The sequence below is a fragment of the Uranotaenia lowii genome, chromosome 1, assembly GCF_029784155.1.
Source record: "Uranotaenia lowii strain MFRU-FL chromosome 1, ASM2978415v1, whole genome shotgun sequence".
Classification (NCBI taxonomy): domain Eukaryota; kingdom Metazoa; phylum Arthropoda; class Insecta; order Diptera; family Culicidae; genus Uranotaenia; species Uranotaenia lowii.
The window spans coordinates 82,551,388-82,578,732 of NC_073691.1; positions in this window are offsets into that span (position 1 = coordinate 82,551,388).

The window sequence follows — 27,345 nt, forward strand, 5'->3', positions numbered from 1 at the left end:
AGGGAGAGGTTTGGAAATAGGAAAAAAGGTTTGCTGATAAACACGGCTAGGGCTGCCAGTAAATGGATGGATTCGACGAAAATCAGTCAGGAGACAGTATTTTTTTTCGGTACACTCCAGGTTCAGATAAAAGTAGTTTTGAGTGATGCTGATCAGACGCGTTCGGTTGGAACAGATTTGCGGATTGCTCTACCGATAAATTGTTGACATTTCCACTAAATACCGATCGAATGATGTTCATAAGCTGCTTCCAAGAATACGACTTGCAATGTAGTTCTAATGACCAGACGTCATTCTAAAACGGTTACATATGGAATGCATGACTGCTTAGATCAGATATTTGGATTTTAACTGATTGCTTCGATTGTCGAATATGATCTTCTCGTGGAACGTATCGAGCATTTGCTGTATCTTATTACTGAGCTGCTTTTTCCGACTAGCATCATCGGATGATTTCGCTTAAAAGGACTGTTGTTTATTTTTTTTTATTTACATAGTATTCCGTCTTACGACATAACTTGACGAACATAATTCCTAAAATTCACTCGGTTCATAGCAACCGTTCTCCAATTTCTCGGGCACCCCACGTTCGCCAGATCACGCTCCACTTGGTCTAACCACCTCGCTCGTTGCGCCCCCGCTCGTCTTGTTCCTACCGGATTCGTAGCGAACACCTGTTTTGCAGGACAGTCGTCCGGCATTCTCGCAACATGTCCCGCCCAGCGTATCCGGCCAGCCTTCACCACCTTCTGGATACTGGGTTCGCCGTAGAGTCGCGCGAGCTCGTGGTTCATCCTTCGCCTCCACACTCCGTTCTCCTGTACGCCGCCAAAGATGGTTCTTAACACTCGTCGCTCGAATAATCCGAGTGTACGCAGGTCCTCCTCGAGCAATATCCATGTCTCGTGCCCGTAGAGAACAACCGGTCTAATGAGCGTCATATACAGGTTACACTTCGTGCGAGGGCTAAGTCTTCTCGACCGCAGTTGCTTGTGGAGTCCATAGTAGGCACGACTTCCGCTGATAATTCGCCTCCGGATCTCACGGCTGGTGTCATTGTCTGCGGTCACCAGTGAGCCGAGATAGACAAAGTCTTCGACTATCTCCAGCTCGTCGCCGTCGATCGTGACCTTGTTATTACTGGACAAGCGGGTTCGGTCGGTCTCGGATCCGCAGGCCAGCATGTACTTCGTCTTGGACGTATTAATCATCAACCCAATCCTTCCTGCTTCGCGTTTCAGTTTGCGGTAGATCTCCTCCACCGCCGCAGATGATCTGCCGACTATATCAATGTCATCGGCAAAGCAGATAAGTTGACTGGATCTGTTGAAAATCGTGCCCCGCATTTCGCCCACCGTTCGTTGAATAACACCTTCTAGCGCCACGTTGAACATCATGCAGGATAGACCATCACCTTGTCGAAGCCCCCTGCGCGATTCGAATGAACTCGACAATTCACCCGAAATCCGCACACAGCACTGCGTTCCATCCATCGTCGCTTTGATCAGTCTGATTAGCTTCCCGGAAAAGCCGTTCTCGTCCATGATTTTCCATAGCTCGTTACGGTCGATCGTGTCGTATGCGGCTTTGAAGTCGATGAATAGATGATGCGTAGGGACTTGGTGTTCACGGCATTTTTGGAGGATTTGCCGCAATGTGAATATCTGGTCCGTCGTAGACCGTCCCTCCATGAAGCCGGCCTGATGACTTCCCACGAATCTGTTTGCTTGTGGCGTTAGGCGGCGGAGTAGGATTCGGGACAACACTTTGTAGGCGGCATCGCTCGGTAGTTCTCACAGTCCAATTTGTCGCCCTTCTTGTAGATGGGGCATATTACCCCCTCCTTCCACTCCTCCGGTAGCTGTTCTATGTCCCAGATCCGGATTATCAACCGGTGTAGGCAATCGGCCAACCTGTCCGGGCCCATTTTGATGAGTTCAGCTGCGATGCCATCCTTCCCAGCCGACTTGTTTCTATTCAGCTGGCGAATGGCTTCCTTAACTTCACTCATCGTTGGGAGTGGCTCCTCTTCGTCGTTGGCTACGCCGGCGATGTACCTTCCCCCACCGTCTTGATCTCCTGCATGTGCGCCGTTCAGGTGTTCATCGAAGTGCTGCTTCCACCTTTTGATCACCTCACGATTGTCCGTCAGGATACCCCCGTCCTTATCCCGGCACATTTCGGCTTGCGGCACGAAGCCTTTGCGGGATGCGTTGAGTTTCTGATAGAACTTTCGTGTTTCTTGGGAACGATGCAGCTGCTCCAGCTCCTGAAGCTCCTCCTCCTCCAGGCGGCGCTTTTTCTCCTGGAAAAGTCGGACTCGCTGTCTCTTCCGCTGTCGGTGATTTTCCACATTTCGACGGGTGCCTCTTTGCACTACTGCCGCCCGCGCGGCATTTTCTTCGTCCATCACCCTCCTACACTCCTCGTCGAACCAGTCGTTCCGTCGAGATCGCTCCACATAACCGATGACGTTCTCCGCCGCACTGCTGATGGCTGTTTTGATGATATCCCAACAGTCCTCGAGAGGGGCTTCGTCAAGCTCGCCCTCTGCCGGCAGCGCTGCTTCGACCGATTGCGCGTAGTCTGCCGCGACCTCAGGTTGCTTCAGTCGCGCGATGTTTAACCGAGGCGGGCGCCGGTTTCGCTTGTTGTTCACTACGGAGAGTTTTGGGAGCATCTTCACCATCACCAGATAATGGTCCGACTCGATGTTGGCGCCCCGACAGGATCTGACGTCGATGATGTCCGAAAAGTGCCGGCTGTCGATCAAAACGTGGTCAATCTGTGATTGCGTTTGGTACGGTGATCTCCAGGTGTACTTGTGTGGGAGGCGGTGCTGAAAAAAGGTACTACGTACGGCCATTCGTTTGGAGGCGGCGAAATCAATAAGTCTGAGGCCGTTTTCGTTGGTCAGCTGGTGCGCGCTGAACCTTCCAATAGTCGGTTTAAATTCCTCCTCCTGGCCGACCTGAGCATTGAAATCCCCGATGACGATCTTGATATCATGTTTTGGGCAACGGTCGTATTCACGCTCCAGCTGCGCGTAGAATTCGTCTTTGTCGTCACCGGTACTTCCGAGGTGAGGGCTGTGCACGTTGATGATGCTGATGTTGAAGAACCGGCCCTTGATTCTCAACCGGCACATTCGTGAGTTGATCGGCCACCACCCGATCACGCGCTTTTGCATCTTTCCCATCACTATAAAAGCTGTTCCAAGCTCGTGTGTGTTGCCGCAGCTCTGGTAGATGGCACGACCATCTGGATACGTTCGTACCGTGGAGCCCTTCCAGCATACCTCCTGCAGCGCTACGATGTCGAATTTGCGGCTCTTCAATTCGTTGGAGAGCACGTGGGTACTGCCCACAAAATTTAGAGATCGGCAGTTCCATGTTCCAAGTTTCTAATCGCTAGTCCCTTTTCGTCGCGTGGGTCTTTGCCGATTTCCATCCGAAATTTGTTGTGCGTTATTCGTTACTTATGTTTTTTTAGTAGTCACAGGCTCGCAAGGCCCGCAGCTAACCCCACTATCTCGCAGGAGGACCGTCGTGATGTTGCTGTTTTGGGTCCCGAACACCACCAGGACGTTGTTGCACTCCGCACGCCGTCCCTAACATGGAGAACAGACGCGTACGAAGCCCCCTAACTCATTCTGCATGCGACCAAAGCATCCACCGGGGTTGGGTACCCGATCTCCGCTAAGGCTAGTGAAGTAGACAATGTGCAACTCGAGACCCCATACACCCAATCCTAGGGTAGTGGTCATATCACCTCTTGTCTGCAACTCCGATTCTCTACCTCCCCGTGGTACTAGCTGGGGTGCGAGCAACCTTAGCGGAGATCGGGTACCCAACCCCGGTGGATGCTTTGGTCGCATGCAGAATGAAAAGGACTGTTGGTTATATTTTAATTTGGTGTTGACAAACATGTATTGTTATGAAAGTGGATTTTTAAAAACGGCTTAATCGCCAAGACAAACATACATAGAAATATACATGTATAAAATGTTGTATATATTGTCACAGAAAGAGTATGTAATAAATTGAAAATTCAGGGCTGGTAGCGGTTTGACAATGAAAAAGTAGGGACTTTAGTGACCAAAATTTGAAAAAAAGTGACCAAATAGTGACTTTGAGGACCGAAAAAAGTGACCAAATAGTGACTATGTAGAACGAAAAAAGTAACTTTGAAGTACAAAAAATGTGACCAAAACAGGCCCGTGCGAAGGACCCGTCCAGGGGGGACTGATAAACTAAATTTTGGAAACATATTACAATAAATGTTTCAAATTTTCGATAAGTCAAGAAAGTAAGAAATAAATTAGTTTCAAAAGAATTTCTTAGCAAATTTAAAATTAAAAAAATCTGAATTTTAACATAAATGTCCAATCTTGTACAAAACTTACCATGAATAGATGTTAGGAAAATGATAATAATTGTTAATTTTTATTCATCTAAATTTGGAATTCTTTTCCTCATTTTCAACTGGAAGTTTAGTGAGAAATTCCGCTGTAATTTTTTAATTTGAACAAAAAATATTTAATCACGATTTAAAATGTGAATTACCGATTACTGAATAAGAAATGAATTTTGAACAGAATTTATTCAATGTTCGATGGTTTAATTTAATTTGATAAAAAGAAGAATATATTTATGATTATTTTAAAAGTGCCAGTTATATAAGCCAGACATAAAACCTTTAATGAAGTAAAATCCTCCAGTTATCAAAATGTCATTTTTGAAGCTTGAATAATAACTTTATGTTCAACTACACTGACACAGAAATGTTAGAAAATGAGTAATTACGTGAATGATTAAAACTGATGAAAAATTCAAAATAATGAGTTCAAAACTTTTGTTATTAATATTGAAAGCACAAATCAAGTACAAATTTAGTTAAAATTACGTATTAAAATTTATTTTTAAAGTTGCTACTTAGAACAATTTTTCAAACTTTTTAGAATAATTTAAAAAATCATGATCGATCCAAAAAACATGATTTCATATAAAAAATATTAATAAAAAGTTTTTAAATTTTCAATCGCAGGTTTTTAAGCTTTAAATTACAAGCTCTGAGTATTTTGTCTCTTTTGATTAAAATATTGGGTCCTGAAAGAACAGAAGGTTGAAATTATGTTTTATTATTAAAAATTTGGAGTTAAAGGCTTATGGTTGAAGAACACGAAAATTCAGAATTTAAAAACAAGGAAACAATTGTTAAAAATATGTCTGAAAAATTTCAAAAGTTTGATTAAAAAAAATTCGGCAAGTTGATTAGTAAAATTCGGTAAATTTATTTGAAGATTGAAAAAACAATATGGAAATAAAAAAGATTAGTTTTTAAAAACATTTCAGGAAGAGTTTTTTCAATAAACATGTTTCACTATAACCATTTTGGTGCTTATTTTTTAATTATTGATTTGGTAAATAGTGTCTTAAACTAGAAATTTTGTCAAATTCGGCCGAACACATTTAGTTTTGGTGATAAAGAGTTTATTACTAGTAAAATCAAACATTGATAGATAACTGATTATGGAAAAATGTCATTACAAGTATTTTTGACATCACAGCAGAAAGTGTAAAAAACCTGATTCTATTTAAAACTCATCAATTGATTCAATGATTTTGATTTGAGTTTTTGTTAAAAAAAAGTGCAGAAACTTCTCTAAAGATTTTTAATTATTTTCAAAAGTCTTTTTTTTTGTGGCGTTTGAATAATTATTTTCAAAAGTCATTTCAATAACAAAAGCTGATCGAAATACATACATATTGCATACATATTTAGATTCGGGGAACCCAAATTAGTTGATATTACCGTTTAAATTCATTGCACCTAAGAAAAATGTAAATTTTGTGGCCTTGTGTAAATTTTAAAAACCCTTTTTTTAAGTATTTAGAAGAACAAAAAATACGAAATAAAATTGAGTATGAAATTGTTTTTTTTAAAGAGTATTTCATATCAACATAACATTTGTTATGACATTAAAAGATTTTTTTAATAAAAAAAAATGGTTCGTTTCAATCTCAATCTTAGTTACACTTCTTAATAAAAACCTATTCTAAAGACGAGATAGGGTTTTTGTATATCAAGTTTTGAGTTTCAATACAAAAAATTGATTGAACTAAAAATTAAAATCTACAATCAAAGTAAGTTTCAATTCATGAACGTCAAATAATGTCGTAGATCGAAATGTCTCAAGCCAAGGGTGATTTATGCCGAAATTCCGCCGGAGGCGAAAAAAAATTCTAAATGACTGATCAAGTAATTTACCGTTACAACCGTCAATATTAACACGCGCAATTCAAATTACTCTTTCATTGGTATATTTTCGGTGAAAAAAGTGACTTTTGGTGATAAAAGTGACCATTTTTCGGAAAATAGTGACTTTAGTGACCAAATGATGAAAAAAGTGACTTTTTAGTGACTGACCCAAAAAAAGTGACCAAGTCACTAAAAAGTGACTCGCTACCAGCCCTGAAAATTACACACGGATAGACATTATAAAGTTATAAAGTCAGTTTTTCTTTGCCATTCTGAAGTTTTCCGTCTCTTTCGGATTTCGGGAAAAGAGATCAACATGGTGATCCTCTCCATTCCTCAATTTAGGAAATTATCTTATGTAAAATCTTAAAAACACTATTCCTGCAAAGAATCTAATCTACGAAACGTCGTAGAATCGGAACAAAGATTTGGAACACAAATTAGCAATATAAGTTTTAAGCCAATTTCGATTCAATCTGCAAAATAACCCAATTCTTTCTCTCGAAGGTTCACAAGGTTGGTCGAAAGTATCAATCATAGTGCTCGACAAATACAACAGATGCTACTTCATAGAGTTCTGGATGGCTCTTCTTGAGCAATACCCAAAACTTGTATGTATCGAAACTATAAATTTGTCGTGGTTCTATCTCAACAGACTTCAGTTGTTGTGGAAATCGTCCTGAGCTGCCCTTAGAATTTGAATCGTATGACCCGCCAAAAAGTTCTGTTAGAAAATCTTCAAAATCGTCGTTATTGCTGTTTCTTGCGGAGCTGTTCTCAATACATTCTTGACTTCTCAAACGGTTTTCCATGATTATTTTTTCAATGCAACACTTAACTTGGAAATCTTCACATCTTTTAAAATATTTTTGACAACTCATCTAAGGACGAAAATTTTTTTTTTTTAAATTTTGTTTCAACTTACTTGAGTTTCTTCCTTTCTGATCTAGAGAACAAATTATAACCCAGACAAATAACACGAGGATCAAAAATGAGGGTCATCATTAATGCGTCCCAGCTAACATGAAATCGTAATAGAAATTATAATATCCCCGCCTCGTTTCTTTGAAAAACCCCGACCGATGGGCAGTCTCTGGGTGTTGGTTTCTGAAATGTTGCACCATGTTCTGGGGGTGGTACCTGGTTTGGGAATAACGACACGAACTTCCGGGCTTAATGAGGTAGTTTTTTTTTATCACTAGCTCCATTTCCCATTAAGAGATAGCGCCGATTAAAACGGTTCCTTTAATCAAAATTTTGTATAGAGAAATTGGGAGTTATTTTTTATTTTTTTTTTTTTTGACGAAACTGGCACACTTTTCTTAAAACTTCCAAAGATTTCCACACTTTCCGGATCGTTTGCAACCGGTGCTGATATCGAACGAGGTGTGCGCAGATGAGAGAATTACTTTTTTATGTTTTCATTTTCTGTTCTAGGATATATTTTTATGTTTCGTTAAATTTTCTCCATTTAACACATTAACCTAAAAATAAAAATGCAAAAGTTAAATTTGCTATTTTTTTTCTTAATACTGTTTTTATTAAATCGTATGGGTAGAGTGTTCGTAAATTGAGTATTCTCGATCGAAGGGATTTGTGAGTGATTGAGTAAATCATAATCAATTTTATTCGCAGAGTTTTTAACGCAAAATCTTTGAAGGGGAACGCTTTGACGTTCAGTCACTGATGAACTGATGTACAAGCTAAGCCTTGAAAAGTGTGTAAAGTCCCGACGACCGTTTTGAATCAATTTTATGTCTTTTGGTTGAGCCACCAGATGTCTCCAAGGACTCCAGAGAGAACTGTCAAGAAGAAAATGAAATATAAACAAAACAAAACCACAAACTTTTAATCAATTATGAAAAGGTCGTATCTATTTGACGAGTTTCGAGCAAATTGATGTTGAAGGTTCGTTACACATTTATGATTTGCGTTATCAAAATTTTACGCCTGAAGCTGATTTTCGAATTGCTTCAAACTAGCATGAAGCACTTAATATAAACAGATATGATACATGAAAATGCTCGCTCAGAGAAGCTTAGACAGTGGCTTAGAATCTTTATTTCATCGTTGGATTGTTAATTTTAAGCACAACTTAATCAAGGAATATTTAAATAAGGTAGTGCCGAGAGCCATGTTGGATTTTTTTTTGTGACGTCACAAAAACGATTGTATCGAAAATTTATGTGAGAATGCTAGGAATTTTCAAAGAAAAACACGTTTTAGAACGAAATCGAATTCCAATTTCATTTCGATTTTGTTGTAGGGCCTCTATTTCATTATGTAATGGAGTTTTTTTAGTCCTTTGAAGATTGCATTATGTTTTTTTTAATTTATTAATTAATGCAATGTCGCCTTGAAGCTAAAACGTGCAAAAATGAAGAAAATATTAACTTCAAAAAGGTCTAGCTGGTAGATATTGAATGTTCAACTGATTGTCATGATTTTAATCCAACTGGTTACCAAATACAATTCTTATGTAGAACAATCAAAACTAATTCATGATTGTTAACTCAGTTTACTAAAATGTCAATAAATGATTGTGGTTTTGTTTAAAAAAATGCGTTTTGATCACTTTATTGTAATGAGGAGCTTAAACTGCACTGACTTGAACATCTTCATGGAAGACTTTTAACTAATTTTAAAATTTTGCAAATTTCAATGGTGAAAACCCACCACTTTTTCGAATTTCGATGGTCTATTTTATTGAAAAATTATATGAAAATGCAACTTTTTTTGTACCCATCTTGAAGAGCAAGAATCCTTCTACAATAGCATGTTTTCAAAGTGGAAAATTTACAGCAGATTCTTCGAATTATCATCGAAAAAGAAAAGTTTCCTAGTAAATGACCAGATTTTTCGTGATTGTGACGTCTCAGCCTGTACCAATACTAGAGCAGGGCTGCCTTGGCACTACCTTCTTTAAATATTCCTTGCAACTTAATAAAATTACTGGTTCGTCTGGCTTGTTCAAAGTTGATAGTTAGTCTCTTTAGTAAAAAAAAATTAGGTAAAATAAACTAGATCAATTTACATTGTTGTGAATATATTGGAGCCGTCCATTTTTCTAAGATGTTAGTATATTAGTTTTTGAGATCATATACAGTTGCGCTCTTCCAAGAATTAGGTACTTCAAAAGTTGATTCGGCTTGTTTGAATGATAACATTTGAAATTTTGAATACGTTTCTGGAATTTTGTAATTCAAGCTTGTATATCTGTCATTTCGTCAGTCTCTTTAGTGACAACATTATGATGATGCTACTTTTCTCAGCTGAAATTTATTTGTAGTTCATCTAATTATACAGAGCAATTAATCTTATTGTATTTAAATTTATTTATTGATCAGTTCAAATACCATTGCGCCCTTTCGAAAAATTCTTACTTTCAAAAGAGCTATCTAGAAACAGTGCCATCTATTGGGCCGTTCAAAAGTTACAAATCAAGCAATAGATGGCACTGTTTTTCGTCACTTTTTAACGGCTTCTTCAAAAGAGAGCACTGGAAATTTTACACCAGTTTCTGAAGATTTTTTGTTCGAGCTTGTACATCAGTTAATCAGTGGTTCAGTAGCTAATTTTATATAGACGTTTACAAAGCATGAACATAATAAACTCCTCAGATTTGATTGATATTTATTAAATAAGTTCACTTTTCGGCTTTTTTCGCTGATCACAATGCCACTTAAAGTCTGTTTCACACAGAATCTGGTCGCATCTTTTCATTTACTGCAGCGCCCCTAGTTGTCACATCGCGAATCTATTGACAGTGTTTTGATCCGGATGGTTTGTTTACTTAGTGGTGAAAATTTCATCAAGATTGAAGCAGTCAGTCAAAAGTTATCGACGATGGAACGCGGAAGGCGGGAGAAAATTCTGCACACTCACGTAGAGAAACCGACGTGGTCAAGGGTAAAGATCGCAAAATTCCTGAAATATCCAAAATCGACTGTAAATTCGATGCTGCAACGTTACCGGAAGACCCTTACGGTGGATCGAGCAAAACAAACCAGGCGTAATAGTGGAAAATATGACCGGAAGCTGCGAGCAAAGGTAATTCGATCAGTTCACAATAATCCTGGAATATCCTTGCGTGATTTGGCGAAAAAGTTCAAGACGAACCACAGTACAGCTCGAGGATTTTTTTGCGAGAAGGCTTGCGGTCGTATCATGCAAGCAAACACCCCAACAGGACGCTGAAACAAAACGTGGTTGCTAAAACCAGGGCAAGGTACGAGAAAGTGTTGACCAAGTACAACGGATGCATTTTGATGAACGACGAAACTTACGTCAAAATGGATTTTGGACAAATATCCCTTAACTAATTTTACCTTGCGGAGCGTAAAGAGAATGTTGCGGGTAGATTCAAGTTTGTTTTCGCAGATAAATTTGCTCATAAGTTGATGATTTGGCAAGAGATATGTAGTTGTGGGAAGAAGACTAAGATTTTCATCACTGGGAACACAATGAATGGAAATGTTTACAAAGAAGAATGTCTCCAGAAGAGGGTTTTGCCATTCATTCGGTCCCACAAAGGTCCGGTGAAGTTCTGACCGGACCTGGCAAGCTGCCACTACAGCCGGGATGTCGTTAAGTGGTATAAGGAGAACAAGATCGATTTTGTTGAAAAAAGTATCAATCCACCAAACTGTCCGGATTTTCGCCCCATCGAGAAATATTGGGCAATAATTAAGGGCAAACTGAAGAAATATGGCAGAACCATGAAAAAACCCGCTCAAATGGAAAAGTGGTGGAACAAGATGGCGAATGAGGTTACCAGCAGTACTGTGCAGAAAATGATGGGTGATATCAAAAAAAAAGTTCTAAAATTCATCCGAAAAGCTAACGAATGATTTTTATGGTTTTTTTTATGGAGGATCAAGGTTAGACACAACATGATTTGGTAGTTTGTGTCATGTCAACGAATCTACCAACGAAGCATTATTCTCAACCGTGCATTCAAGAAGTGACTGCAACCTTCATGGTTTTGCATATGATCACGCTTACGGTAAGAAGTCGTCTTATGTGATTGTCGTTGACAAATTGAATTCTGTTACTGAACAAAACATGTCCGAAATTTAGCACGCAGCTCGGGAGCAATCGCTTAGTAAAGTTTGCCACAACACAAGACGGAGTCGGATAACTGCCTCTAACACCGAGGCTATAACAGACGCAGTGAAAAGCAGTATGAAGAGCTGTAATCCGTGTAGCACGAAGCCCGTCCATTGCAATTCTATTGTGAAAACTTTGAGACATGTTTCAGCAATTGACTGGGGAAAAACGCAAGAAGCAGTGGCATATGATTGTTTAACAAAATCGTATCCAGAAAAAACTACCCGCAACTGCGGAATATACGTGAACAAAGTGTGCCCTTATCTTGTGACACCGCTTGACGGGGTGAGTTGTTGTGGAAGTGCGATTATAGAAATTAAATGCCCTTATAAAATTCGTGACCAGGATCCAAAAAGTGCAGAATTTCTGGAATCCAATGGAATTTTGAAAAGACAGCACAAGTATTACTATCAGGTACAAACACAATTGCAGGTGACAAATGCACAAGGTGCCATTTTATTGTGTATACGTTGAAAGGTATTCACAGTCAAATCATTAATGTCAAACCTATGTGGAAGGAGAACATAATATCAGTTTCCATTTCTCAGATTTAATTACACGTCTAGTTTCGAATTCAGTTTCATAATGTTTGAAAACTAAGGATGCTGAATTGTTTTTACTAAAACATATAAGTAATATAAGCTTTTCTTGGATTCTCTCTATTTTTTGTTGTTGCGAAGATTACAGTTATCGTATTATTCCGGTTCGTTCTCTACCTTTTCTACCTGTGTTGGAGCCATTTCGATAGCTGCTACTTGCTTTAAAGATCCTGCAGAGGTATTATGATGGCTGTACTCGGGTCGATGCCACCAAGTAAAGCTGACAAAAATCCGCAAACATGTGATAAAGCAACATCAATAGTGGTTGCATAATTTTGGATGACCCATTTTATTATTTCCCCCCATAAAAACAATAATTTAAAGCTACTTACGTGCTGTGTTGCTTCGTTGATCTCGTTGGCTTCGATGCATGCAGATTGGCAGTGGCGAATCGAATTTCATGTTCCTGTTTTCTTCGCCTAGAACCGTCGAACTGATTCCAGTGTATTCCGATTCCGACCTGATCGGAAGATGCATGAATGCACCTTGCCCGGTGAACGCTCGACGCGCACAGCAGGATTTGCACCACCCGCTACTCACTTGCTGCAATCGGTGGACCAATATGTTGCACTTTTCTGCGTGCTTCCGTTGAGCTGTTGTTGAACTCGTTCCGATTTTCTGCTGTCGATGAGAACAGAGCGAAACGCCCTGTGAGTGCACTTCCGGCAGTCGATGAGGACCGAGCAAGACGCCCTGTGGGTGCACTTTCGGCTGTCGATGAGGACAGAGCACTCTTTGCCTTCTTTTTCCTGTTCCTGTTCCAGAATGCTCGCACCACTCCGACGATCTCGTGCCCAGTAACTCCGGAAAACAATGCCGAGCTTTGATTTCCTCGTAGCAGAACCACGTTTGTTCCTCGTGCATGAATGGTCATCAAGGCCAAAGGAACGCCGAGCCGATAGGGCCACACAGTCGCACTTCCGGGATACCAACAGTGCACTTTCCTTTTCCGCTGACCGCTGATGCGGTGAAATCGGTTCTTTCCGATCAAAATTCTGCTTTCGGCGAGGCCGAGACAATACTGAGGAGCTGGCCAGTGTGTCGCTCAGAAAGCCTTCCGAAAAACGACGAACTTCCACAAAACGTGGCCTTCAGCACACAATGCCGTAACAAGAGGCTCAAACCGGACTTTCCGAAACGGGCTTCAAACCTGCCTCAAAAGGCGATGAACTATTGGCCAATGAACTCAAGCCCGGAACAATATCTTCCGTAAGAAAAAAAGGGGTCCTGAAGAGGATAAATTTTCCATTCAGGTTACTATGAAATTGCAATAACAATTTGTTACTCACGCTTGACCCCTTTTCTCCGTCTTTGCTAATGGCTTGGCAAACAGGTCACACCGTAACCGGGTGCTGGCTCGATGTTCCGGCGGTGAGCGTTATCTGTGAAGGTTGACCTTGAGTTAGCAACCAGGGGATAGGGGTTTTTGATTTTATTTACCTTGCTTCCGGCTCCCTTTCACGCTCGAAGAAATCGCGTGCCCACGAAATGTCTTCTGGCAGCTTTTTTCAGCTAGCTTCCTTTTCGGCGGCCAATTTGAGCATCTTCGAGTGCCAGTAATGGAATCGTATGATGGAGCGAAATCTTCGGCGTAGCCGATCAGCGCGGAAGTTGCAGCCGTTTTCTCCACCACTTTTTTGCACTCTTCTTTCTCCGGAAGCAAGAACTTGAAAGCACAAATGTTGCCAACTTTCAAGCGTATATTTTTCTTTCCACGGATGCCAATTTTTCACGTTCCGAATCCTTTTCTGATTTGTTTGTTTATCTTTGGCCAGGGGTGTGTAAATTCGTTTAAATCTTGATTGCACGCTACTTATTGTTTATGGGGAAATGGGTAAATTCTAAATTGTTTGCGACTTCGCTCGAATATCGTATCTGAATAATGACGAAAAATATTAAATGTAACAGAGGGCTCAATAACGTTGCGAATAGCTGTAGGGCAGAGGCGAGTGAAGTGTCCTATTTTCCCACAGATCCGACAGTCAGCTCCTCGAGCTCGGCACTTCGGTGAATAGCAGAAGTTTCTTCCACACTGCTGACATCCGGGAGGCTTGAATACCGTGCGTCATTAAAGTTCCGTATTGTGTTTTGGAGAGTAGTTTCCGCCGGTTCGTCTAACCCGCCATCCGTCGCGAAGCCTGTTTGGCTGGGTACTCTGGCCTATGTCCTTCCTGGAATGAGTAACTGCAGCTATGGCTACCGTTTTCGGCTGTTTCTGGGCTCTCTGGTATTCCTCCTCTATGAGAACTTCCACCTCCCTGTCTCGTACCATGTCAAGCAGATCTTTTACAGTTCCCTGTTTTACCCAATTTTTCTGGGCTAGAATCCGGACCCGTTGATCGGTAGCTCCTCGAGTGATGACTCTCACCACACTTTCCGTCTCTTTATCGATTGAGTATTCGCAAAGCTTTGCAACTGATGCAACCCGACGAACGAAATCGACGCTCGATTCCGACATCTGCACTATGGGGAAAGTGGTGGCCAAAAATCGAAAAATTTACTTGCTTTGAATGGCGTATCTTGTATACCATTTGATATCCAGAGAATTCAAACCTAGATTTCCAAAATTTCAGCCGTCTGTGATGAAAACTCATTGCGCTACAGCCATCAGACCTAGCAAAATTGTGAAAATTGTAGAAAAAAATTTATTTTAAACAAATGCAATTTTCTCAGCGAATAATGGTCCTATTTTTGAATGTAATACACCGTTGGAAAGGTAATTGTCTGAACTTTAAAATGGGTTTGATTTGAAGGTTACACGGTAAATTTACATAAGCAAAAAATGGGTAATTATTGAAAAAAAAATGTATTTTTTGGCCTAAGTTGGTCTATATCTAACGAGCAGGGCCGAGTAGTCTCAAGAGACCACCATCACAGTTTAGTTTGGAATCTATACTATCTGCGGAACGTGAGTCCAGCTGCGGATAAGCATTTGGCACAAAGTCGAAAAAATGTTGTTTTTTTTTGTTCAATAAATCTAGGGAGTAGAATGCGAAAGAATGTATCACTTGAATATCCAGATGTTGTAAAATCACTTTTAGTATTCGAAGATATCGACAGCTCTGAAAATTTAAACACTGAAAGCAATGTACTAGATGAATTAATGGATAATGTTGAACAACTGGATGATGATTTTGATCTTGATGAAGATGTAGAAAATGAATAGAATTGGTGGGGGGGTCAGATTTAGGATTGGAGGGGGGAGGGGTTCAGATAGTATTCGACATTCCGAGCAACTTTGCTGAAGACAGTAACCCTCTAGGACTTCAATTGGCGGAGATATATTTTTGGCCACCAATTGCATGGAGATGCCCCATAGTGAAGTGGTTGAAATAATGATTGGATTTGATTTGAATTCGATTTTAGTTAAAGCTAGATTGGGTTTTCTGATAAGTTTACTTAAATTTTTTCGCTAACTTAGAGGTAACGGATTTATCAACGATAAGCGGAATAGCTTTTTTTTTGAGCCAGAAACTGTTGATTTTTTATTTCAACTATGAGTTCTGCAGCTAGTACAAATTTGTAAAATAGTATAAATGATTATAACGTAGTTTCTCATATTACGAGATAGTTTTCTTTATAGCAATTTAACCCATTAATGTAATTCTTCCTCAATTAATAGCTTTTTAAAGCTTTTGATTCTCATAGAGAATTTTAAAAAAAGTCGAGCAACAGATGTACATTTTTTTTTAAATTTTTCGATGCCGTAAAAATCATCATCCAGTATGACGGATCGGCTAAATGATATCATCTACAAACTTAATTTTACTTTTAATATCCTATACCAACACTCTAGGTGTTAAAATATTTTGAGGGCAGACACCAACTTTTTTAAATAAATGTTTTAATCATTCAGTTACCGAATTGTCTGGCCTAAAATGCATCAAAATGCAAATCAAAGATTCACCTTTTGAATCTCATATCCATATGCTGGAAGATGATTGTTTTGCATCACGCGTTGTGTTCAAAATTTTATCCATCCAAACATAATTTTTATGATTTCAACTAGTAGATTTTTTGTAGTATTTTTTACCCCTAAATGTTTGCAGCACCCTTATGATTTTTCTTGTGAAAATATTTTTGACAGAAAAATAGTAAAATTTAAATCGAGCAAAACCAAAAAAACACAGCAATTGGTGCTTTATGCGTTATGACATCACAAATAGGAGAGAATGAGGATACTTGATCCCTGGGGATACTTGATTCCTTCGCTATATCTCGAAACAGGAATGTCTTACAAATATCAAATGTTCTAGAAAAATGTGTCAAATAGAACAAAACAACAATGAAATCATGAAATTACTGATATCCTATAACTAATGTTTATCCAATAATTATCTGTTAAAAAGGACTCAAAATGCTGTTTTTATCTAATAACTAGAAAATAGCGCCTTAAAGTATGCTATGAATATAGGGTATTGGACAAACTTAAAAAAAAATTGTTCGATACTTACAAACTGTGAAATGAGTACTAATATGGCAAAAAATAGTCAACGGACCTTTTAGTCTCCTGTAACTTAAAAAATATCACAATTTTTTTAGTCTCACGAAAATGCTTCTAGTTCATCTACGAATTTATGTTTAGTTCTAACTTTTGAAGCATATAAACTTGAAACTACACCTTGTCAGAAAATGCAAAAGACGGCGAGCTGCTACATTTTCCCAAAAAGATATGATGAAAAAAGAAAAGGGGATCAAGTATCCCCATTCTCCCCTATGAAACAAACTATAAATTTTCAAACGTTTTCATTTGAGTTTGCGTTAAAACAAAATATGTTGCAACTTGCAACTTACCCCTTTTTCTTAGTAGGGCTAAAATCGCATGCGTGTGCGGTATGATTATCTGTGGAAATAAAGATTTTTGGAAGCCATTGGAGTTGAAAAGTGTTGTTTGATGCTCCAGTTGACGGTATGCTTTATTTGATTTCCTTCAGACATATGCGATGCGTTTGCGTTGGGCTGACAATGCCAGTTATTAGAAAGCTTGCTAATGCCGGTCCGGCATAGAACCTTATACCGATTATTTCACCTCCAAGATAGTTCATTTTTGGAGTACAGTCTAATTTGTGAGTGTAGAAGCTAACGTTAGTTTACAAAAATTTATGTACTGCTTTAAACATTTTAAAGGTTAGTTTGAAGAATTGCACCTATATGGTAACCCTCCTTCTCCGAAGGAAACTTCCGCAAAAGTCATCGACAGGATTTTCCATGTCCCTTTAACTAGGAACGGGCCCAGGATTCGCCTATTCGTCTGTATCATTGTTGTTGTTTAGTTACAACTTTTTCAACAGTTTTGATACAACGACTTTTTCTTTGCGCCGATGCTCACCTACCATCAGTGGTCTCGGAAGTGGAAGCCTTCTCGAGGGGTGGCGCTGAAACTTTGACAAACGAATTCAGGTGAAATGAATATTCATGAGCGTTTTACTGTCGAGGGATTCCGGAGGGGTTGGCTCGGATGGGACAAAACTTTTACAGTTTGATATTTGCTGACGAGGAAAGGTTGTTGTGTAAAGTCACACAACAATAGCCCGTGTATTATCAACAACGCTTAGGTGGAAGTTTTGGAGGAAAGTTTCCTTTTAAAGTCAGTTTTATTCTGCTAGATTCGTTGAAAAACAAAATGTAGGAACTTAGAACATCGCTAAACAGAATAAAAATGTTAGTCTACGCTTACCGTAATCTTTTTTAAAGAAAATTTATCATTCTTCTAAAAGTAAGGAAAAGTACGTTCGAGTGAGTTTGTTTATATTTCATTTAATTTCTTCTGATGTACTTTTAATCAATTAAACTCCTCCGTCCTGTTAGAGTAATTGATCTTTTTATATCAACAGTTTGTTGCCGGCTTCATACGTTCAATCAAAAAGAAAGACTAAATGGCAATTTACTCAATTAAACATATGTTTTTGTCTTTTTCCGCTGGCAGTCGTCGTCGTTGTCGTTGGATGATGGGAAAGTTGTTTTCCACTCAACTGCACCTGAGTGAATTTCATTCGGCTGAAGGATCGTCGCAGCGCAACACTAACTGCCACACACCGGTGCGGCGGAAAGGATCCATTAATTTAATTACAATATGTTTTGTGCGCCTGCATCTCCCGGATGTCATAATACACACATTATTACATCGTTTGCCGGTGTGTCCTTTGTGTCATTTTTCCTAGCCCCCACGTTTGATACTTTGTGACTGCTTTTTTTTTGTTGTTCTTCCTCCGCAGCCACTAATTGAAATAAAACTTCTGCAAAATTGCTGACTGGGAAGCGTTCGTCTCGCTTTGATGTTGGGGAAATTGGAATTAAATTGCTTCTCGTAATTTCTTTTGACGCATTTCGGAAATTTTTTTGATCTAAATGGAAATTTAAACTTTGTAGCGGTGTCAATTCGAATAAACAATATCTTCGTAATCGTTTTTTTTTTATATATCTTAGCTATCAAATAACTAAAGGATGATTATTCATTTAATGCCCTCTCCTCCTTTTACCCCTAAATGTATGCAGCACCCTTATGCTTTTTCTTTTAAAACATATTTGACAGGAAAATGTAAAATTTAATTTGAACTGAACTAAAAATTACTGCAATTGGTGCTGGCGAGGGAGCGTAAAATAAGGTGATCGTTTCGATAGCGAATCCAATTTTATCGAATTGAGCTTCAAAACTGTAAAGGAACAATTAAAGCGTGATAAGGTCAAAATTTGGTCAAGGAAAAACGCGTGTAAATCGGTGAAATTTTGTATTTAAAAAAACATATTAAATTTCTTTTTCATGTTTAATTAGTATAAAATTCAGGAAAAATATTCAGTTAGGCTTTCGCTTTTCCAAATCCGAATTGCCGGGCCTTACGCTTAACCCCTGCCATCAGATTTTGTACAGCCACCTTGTCCACCTTCCTCGCCACAGAAAGCCAGTTTGCCTTGAACTGCTGCTCGTCCTTAGCAGTTTTTTTTTTGGTCTTCTTTAGGTTCCCTTGACAACAGCCCAGTATTTCTCAATTGGGCGGAGCTCTTTCGTGTTGGGAGGGTTCTTGTCCTTGGGAACCACCTGCACGTTGTTGGCAGCGTACCACTCCATGGCCTTTTTACCGTAATGGCAAGATGCCAAATCCAGCAAAACCGTACGGAGCAACCGTGTTTCTTCAGGAAAGGCAGCAGACGTTTATTAAAACGCTCTAACACGTAAATTTCTTGGTTGACAGTCCCGGAAGCTATGAAAATGCTGCTTTTCAAGCCACAGGTACAGATGGTTTGCCAAACCAGATATTTCTTCGCGAACTTTGACAGTTTCATGTGCTTGAAAATATCTGCTACCTTTCCCCTTCCTTTTGCCGTATAAAACTCCTGTCCCGGAAGCTGCTTGTAGTCGGCTTTGACGTAGGTTTCGTCGTCCATTACCAAGCAGTCAAACTTCGTCAGCATCGTCGTGTACAGCCTCCGGGATCGCGCTTTGGCCGTCGTATTTTGTTTATCATCGCGATTCGGAGTCACTACCTTCTTGTAAGTCGATAGTCCGACTCGTTTTTTGGAGAGTTTTTTGGAGAGAGGTTAGGGTTTCGCTTGAAGCTACCGGTAACTCTCTTTGTCGTCTCAGCGGCTTCCGGTTTTCGAATTCCCCACGATCCAGACTTCCTGACTGTCGACAAACGTTCCCCAAACACTTTATTTACATTTGTAACGGTTGATTTGGCAACTTTTAGCGATTTTGCAGCTTTGAGTGCGAGTACCTCGGATTTTCGCGATGCGCGAGCAAAATTTTGATACGCTGCTCTTCTTCCTTGGACGACATTTTGACAACTGAAGAGTGAATTCCAAAATCAAAATAGGAGCAACATTCTACACACACACACCTTCAAAATGAGGGGTGTTCAGTTTTTTTCCAATACAAAATTGAAAGAAATACGTTGAAGTCTATCTAAAACGGGTTCTACAACACGGTGGTGAAGACTTGAATTTCGGATTTCTTCTGACGTAGAAGTGACGGATTCGGTTGGTTGCGGCCATTGTGATTCAGGATACAAAAGGAATTCTGGGCCGTTAAACCATATGCTCTCTGGATTGAAGTATGGGCCACTTCCCCATTTCGTAGCTTCGTCTGCTGGATTGGGTTTTGATGGGACCCAGCGCCAATCGCTGGCCGTAGTATGTTCTAGGATCTCACTCACTCTAAACGCAACAAACTGTCGGTAGTTTCGGGGATCTGCTTTGATCCAAGCCAGCGCTGTTCTGGAATCTGTCCAAAAAACCGTCTTCACAATTGGAACGTCGTGATTTTCTCGTACAAATTTCGCCCAACGAACTCCCAAAACGCATCTTTGCAGTTCCAGTCTAGGAATAGACCAGGGTTTCAATGGAGCCACCTTTGATTTCACCGCAACAAGGCAACATTTTGAAGGTCTTTCTTCGCCTTTTGTACTCAAACATACTGCACATGAATAGGCTATTTCTCTAGCGTCAACGAATACGTGCATCTGCGTGTTTGTTTAGGTCTCTCGTGACGCCAGGTGAAAATAGCATCGGGGAATCCTAATGTATGATATAAACTCCAACATCTTGATCCACCTTTGCCATCTTTTATGAACGTCTTAGCATATTTGCTCGTCCCAACCTGTACCTTCTCGCCATAATTCTTGTATGAGTACTTTGCCGTGGATAATGAATGGGGACAATAAACCCATGGGATCAAATAAAGTCATTACACAACGGAGAACTTGTCTTTTTGTTGGTCGTGCAGCCGTAATGATAAGTTTCATTCGATCGCCAGTTGTGTAACTTGAAACCTCCATTACAATGAACTGTTCGGACATCTCGCGCAACTCGCAATGCCTCCTCTTCTGATTCAAAACTGGCCAAATAATCGTCTACGTAATGGTCACGAATAATCGCTTGAGCCGCTTCTGGGTATAACTGAGCATGTATTTCCGCGTTTCTGTTTTTGACAAACTGCGCTGAGGCGGGTGAGCAGGTGCTACCAAACGTAGCAACGTCCATTAAGTAATACTGGGCTTGTCTGAAGGATTTGCGCGCCATAAAAATCTCTGCGAATGTTTGTCTTCCTTTCTGATGCGAATTTGGTGGAACATCTCCCGAATGTCGGACGTAACTGCCACCATATATTGACGAAAACGAAATAAGACGCCAAATGTTTTTAAGGCGGCATCCCATATCATCCGGATCTTTCCGGGTTTCTTAGGGTAAATCACTACCCCTATTGGTAGATACCACGTTTTCCTGGGGTCAGCTGCTTCGAGTTCAGTCTTTGTAGCAATGTGTGCGTAGCCTTTGCGATCATATTCTCGAATTTGTTGATGTAAATTTTCTCTGAGTCCAGGATAGCGTTGCATACATCTCTTGAGGCAGGCTAATCTGTTTTCGGCCATTGGGTAGCTATATGGAAACTCCACGTAATCATCTTTAAACAGCAGGCCTGTTTCGTAGTAGTGAAACTTTACTTTTTCCCCAGGAACGGGTTCAGCCCAGAAGGTGCTGCCCAGCAACACCCAGTCCCTGGTCTAGAGCCACGGGGACTAACGGGTTTGGGCGCTCAAGGCCTCTTTTGTTCCTGGGTCTCAGGGCGTTTGTTAGGCTGGGGGAGTTTTCGGATGGGTGGATTCCTAGTAAAATAAATACCTTGGTTTTATCTGGTGTATTCGGCGATTTCTCGATGGGATGTCACAATGTCACAATTCAAGCACACGGGGTTCGGAATGGTAGCGGGGCAATCGGCCCACTCGGTCGAACGTCTTGATCGCCAGGCACCGGGCGACGCCGGGATGGACAGGGGGAGGAAGCGCGGTACCACGTACCACACTCACGGCACGGCTGGGCAATCCGGTCTCTCTACCGGGCTTGGATAGGCAACCCACACACGCGCCTATGGGACCTTCCGGCTGGACCGTCGTCGCACCGGACGCAACGTTTGGAGACGCCTGGATGGGACGGGAGCAGTGCGATACCACGCACCACGCTAACGGCTGGCTGTTTCTGTCTCTCTTCTCGGCTTGGGTAGACCAACCACGCGCTTTAGGCTAAGCGCGCAACTCGGGTTTCGGCAATGGGATGAAAATTAGTGCGGTACCACGCACTCTTGGCTGGATGGTTCTGTCTCTCTCCGTTAGACTCGACGTGCAAACCAAGCACGCGCTACTGGCTAAGCGCGTACCTCGGCTGACCAAAGCCACACACACCACTCTGCTCTCGGCTCGGTCACGCTGGCGGCGGGCACACCAAAGCTGGTCAAGCGCTGTGTCTCGTTTCGTTGGACTCGTACACGCGCTTTTTCCTCGGACTAGTTGGTGCTTCGTCTTCTTCTCCCGGCGAGCACTCCACGGTGTCACTGATCGGAACGTTGGGACTTGTTTTCGATATACGTCTCACCACTTTGCGGAGTACTGGCAAGGCACGTCTGCCTTCGATCGTTGCCGGGAACCAAGAGGCTTGGTGATGATTCTTGACCCACCAAGAAACCTCCTCGTCTCGATGCTGCGCTGCTGACTTGCGTTCTTCCCAAAAGCGTGCTGTCATCGGTATTGCGTTTAGAGCTTACGCAACGCTTTGGGCCATGTGCGTTTCAAGTTTTCGCCTACTTTTCGATGACCACCACGTGTTCAAATTTGAATTCGCCGTTTACTTTTTAACCCATCTATTTACAATATCTTACCCTAACTCCAACCCATCAATTAATATAATAAGAAAAAAAAACAAAACAATGTTACCGAGTTGGTAACAGTAGTTACCAATTTGCTTAGTTGTAGATTCAAGTAAGGTTAGGGCCCGTTGCTCGTTCGCTGATGTGGGAACGGGTACGGTTGACGTTCCAGACGCTTCCATCGTAAAAAAAACCTTTGGACTGTTTCTTCCAGATCCGTTTCACAAGTACATTTATTAATATGGTAGCTGTTCGCAGTATCCACAAACGTAGAGAACTTACTTCAGCTTAACGCACTTATTTGAAATAATTTTTCAAGAAAACCGAATACAATTTGTCTTTGCAATGATTTAAGTCTAACTTACAGTCGGGTTGAAATGTATTTTTTTAACGCATGGGTTTTTAATGCTTCTTCCTACGAACAGGGTTGGCCTAAGTGGGGCACCTTCAGATATTCTGACACTTGTCATCAGTTTATGACCGGGGTGCCAGCTTGCTAGAAATAACAATGCGTTATGACATCACAAAAATATCAAAAACTACAAATTTGATTTTTCATCAAAACAAAGTTTGTTGCAACCTAACCCTTGTTCTTAGCAGGGTGAAAATCGCATGTTTTTGGGAACTAAAAAAAACTGGTGAGACCAATAATTCTTCTGACTACGTCAATTAAATGACCCAACAACCTTAAAATATTTGATGTAAAAGCGGTATAATCATCTGTGGACATTAAGTTGTTTGAAGCCATTGAAGTTGCAAAGTGTTGCATATTCACCACTGTTAATGAGGCGTCAAAATGTTCGACCACCCCGATCGGAACACTCAATTTGAAATGCATGCCATTTCGTCAAATCATGACTGATTTAGATTGTTTTTGTTGCGTTAGATTGTACAATCTCAGATTTTTTCAATGTTTGGCTGTGGTTGTGGATAATATTCACGTGTTTTCATCATATTTTCAAATAAAAATTACACCCCAAAACCCATTTTTGCTATAAAATGCGCATAAGCTATGTGTGATGATCATAAACGACTTTTGCCAAGCAAAAAACTTCATCGTTGAGGATAGATTTTGGACGGTTTTTTCTTAAATTGCATAACCACAGGCGCTAGGGAACATGACTTTCAGGTCTTTTTCGGTTACAATGCATGCCACACTTTAACCATTTTTTTCCTTAATTTGGAAACATTTTAGACTGAGTCAAGGCTAAATTTCTTTATAATTCTTATTAAAATTGTTTCACAAATAACTGAGAATTTTAAATTTTCGAAGCATGCTCGGTAGCAGATTTATCGATTCATTTAAACGTAATAAATTTATCAAATCAGCAATTCCAAACATCAACACAATTCACTCTTACCCGAATAAAACACTTTTTTCAATCAACAGTCAATAAAACTATTAAACCTTCATTCTTGATTTAAGAAATGCCATCGTGAGGAGAATCTTAGAAACGAAAGAAAACTGTAAATACAACTATTAATCATTAACATTTTGTCAGCATTAGAAATCCTTGGTCCATGTGTTTTTCGATCTGGTGGTTCTGATTGATACAACCATTCTGGATTGATTAAAAAAAATTAGGTAGAAGAGATGAAACATATATGAGTTGAGTTATTTCAGTTATATGTGAAACAATTTTAACAAGAACTATAAAGAAATATAGCATGAGTCAATCTAGAATGTTTCCAAATTAAGGAAAAAAAGTTGAAGAGTGGCATGCATTACAACCGGAAAAGTCATGTTCCTTAGCTTGAAAAAACATCTTCCAAATCATCTCCAGATCAGAATCTGCTGGTGCATGCAATTAGCAGCAATTGCGTAAGTAATATCTTTATTATTTTGGTTCTTTATTTCAATTTTAATAATTTCAGAACTTTATTTTTAAAACATTGGTTTCAATTATTCTAGGCATCAACAAACGTTTCTGGAATGATTATGAGTACTCCATACGCGTAAGAAAGTGCTCGCTAATCGTCCAATTCAGCATCCCGTTGATTCATATCAATATCGGATACGATCCACGTCTTCAAAAGCATGGTCCAGGCTGGTTCGCACACTTTGTGATACAAATGGAAGAACAAACAGTTGAAGCGTTTGGTCTTTCGTCATCAGTGCAAGACATTTGCGACAACTTGTTTTGTTCGAAAGGGATTGCGATCTTCGCACGGCATGTGGACTCAAAATGGAAGACGTCGATTTCTCGAAGAGTATGTCCAACTTCAGGAAAATGAAAGTAAAGAATTCGACTAAGTAAGCAAATCATACGGTAGCTGTTGCATTGACGTTCTTAATAGACGCCGAATAGACGGATAAAAAGATCTGTTGACGACTGCTTTTTTCTTTGACCAATTTGCTTCGTGGTTCACGTACATGAGTACATGATATGTCGTTCGTCTCAGCTTGCGTTCAGTCTGAAGAATACAGTTGCATATTCTAAAACTATTTCTTCCCTGAACACGTCCTAATACACTGTGCACAACTCCAAGTTTGGAACCAACGGAAAAATCAAACCATTACAAGCTGCACTTGTGATGGCTACAGACAGCATGATAAGACTGCAGGAAAATTTTCTACGCAATCAAGGCTTTGATTTCTTCCTAGGTGAAAGAATGGTTCAGTATCCTCTCGAAAATGTGTTTTCTCAACTCAGAAGTCGCCGAATGAGGTCAAATGCCTTGCAGGTCAATGTTAGTTTTAAGCTCCTTTCAGTTTCCCAGTACCTAAAGGACGTCAGTTGTTCATCGTCGTACGATTGGGATGAGAGTTGTTGGTGGGCAGAATTCACAAACAATTAAGCTTCCGACAATTCAAATCTACAGCGAATTTGCGAAGAAGTTTCCCCATCTGGGGACGCTTTTGTTTTTTTCTGGAAAAAAAAAACCAAAAACAGGGATGAAGAATTCATTTTCGATGAGGATATTGTAAGACAATACAACAGGAATTCGGAATTCAACGTCATCTACTAGTTGTCAGGCATGATTATGAACTAGATTGCTGAACGTTCTCAGGAGTGCCCCGACTGAAGTAATGAAAAATAAAAATTGGTTCTCCAGTTGAGGAGCACTCCTGTGTCCTGAGCCATGAATGCATCGCTCACTGGCGAGGTTCCAATTTGATGAAGGTGCAGCACTGACTGTTTTGACGGCAAGCATCCTCGCACAATGCTATGTTCTTCTAGCGATGTTTAGAACGATCGATGAACGAATAGGTTCGGAAACAGCGAACAAAACAACACGATTGCTGTACCCTTGGTAATAAACGAATGAGAAACAAGCAGCCACCATCATCATCATCCAGCCCGCCTACTGTGAACCATTAAGCCCGTTCAACAGGCAATTGAAATCGGTTTCAATCGATTTCGATTGGTAAATTCTAGAGTTAGTTTTGATTAAGTCGTATGAACCAATATTCACAAAACTGAGTTATTGGCTGCAAACGATTAATAATCATGTAATCTTTGTTTGGTAAAAACATGGTTTCATTTGATTATTAAATAAATTCTACAGAATGGTTTGAATTTAGGACGCAAAGTAACTTTCTCATTTTTGCGTGAAATTGGTTTTTGTGACTTTTTGCATCCCCCCGCTTTGCCGTGCATGCAGAAGGACGTTAAAAACAATTCGTCTAGTTGGCGTTAACGTCGTTGTGCATCGTCGCGAAAAGTGCTTAGAAAAGTTATGAAACTTTAAGTAAAAACGCAAATTTATAAAAAATAACTGCCTGGTGGAGTGATTCTAGCTATGTCTAACTGAATGGATGGCTTCAATGCGTTGTGGTGTGAGTACAAGAAGCTTCAATTTTGACCGTATTAAAAGACAACATTTTGTTTTGATTACAGAGGCCTGGAATATTTGTAAGTCATGGATACCATTCCGAACAACTTGAACGGTAAAGCGTAGGTGCCAGAAATGTACATATGAGTTCCCGGGGTGACCCGGGTGGCAGTACTGTTGTGCAATAATTGCAGAAGCCTTCAGGAAGTAATTTTGCGCGCACTTACGAATAGATTATTGTGTTAAACGTTTCATCTTCTTAACTGAAATAGTTTAGCGAAGTTCTAGGCAAACGAGATTAGTTTTTGCAATCAAACTTGTAGCTTGATCAAAGGACGTTTAAGCCAAATCAAAAATGCTATAGGTCGTAAGTGCAACTTCACTTGTGAAGACGAAACTAACAGCCATCTTAAGTGGATTCGAATGTTCTTCGTCCATGTTTACTTTGGATTCCAAATTCTCAGACGAATTTGGGCAATACTAACAAAGCGAGAATTTAAAACGTGATTCGAAACTTTAAAGGCGATTTTCTCAAAACACGTCAGGTGGCTCATACGACCTAATCAAAACCAACTCTAGAATTGTTGTTCACTCAGCCAATGTTGTGATCGAAACTAATCCAATTGACGTTCAATTAAGCCAATCGGAATCGATCGAAACCAATCGAAATGGATCAAGCCCGAGAGCAGGATTCGTTTCTATCGATTTCTATTACACTAACACACATGCAGTCAAAAACAGCTGGTTCGATTTGTTTTTAATTTCTGTTGTAATGTGGTGAGTCGTGCAGTGCAAGTTACAGTGGAGTCAACCGGTGCTGCGTCGGTGGTGCTGTGACAGTGGTGTTGTGCCAGTGGTGTCAGTCGAATGAGTTGCTGCAGGGAGTCCGTGTTGGTGTGATCCGTCTTGAGTGGTGCGGTGCTGGTAGAATCTGTCGGTGCGGTGTCGGTGTTGCTGCGTCGG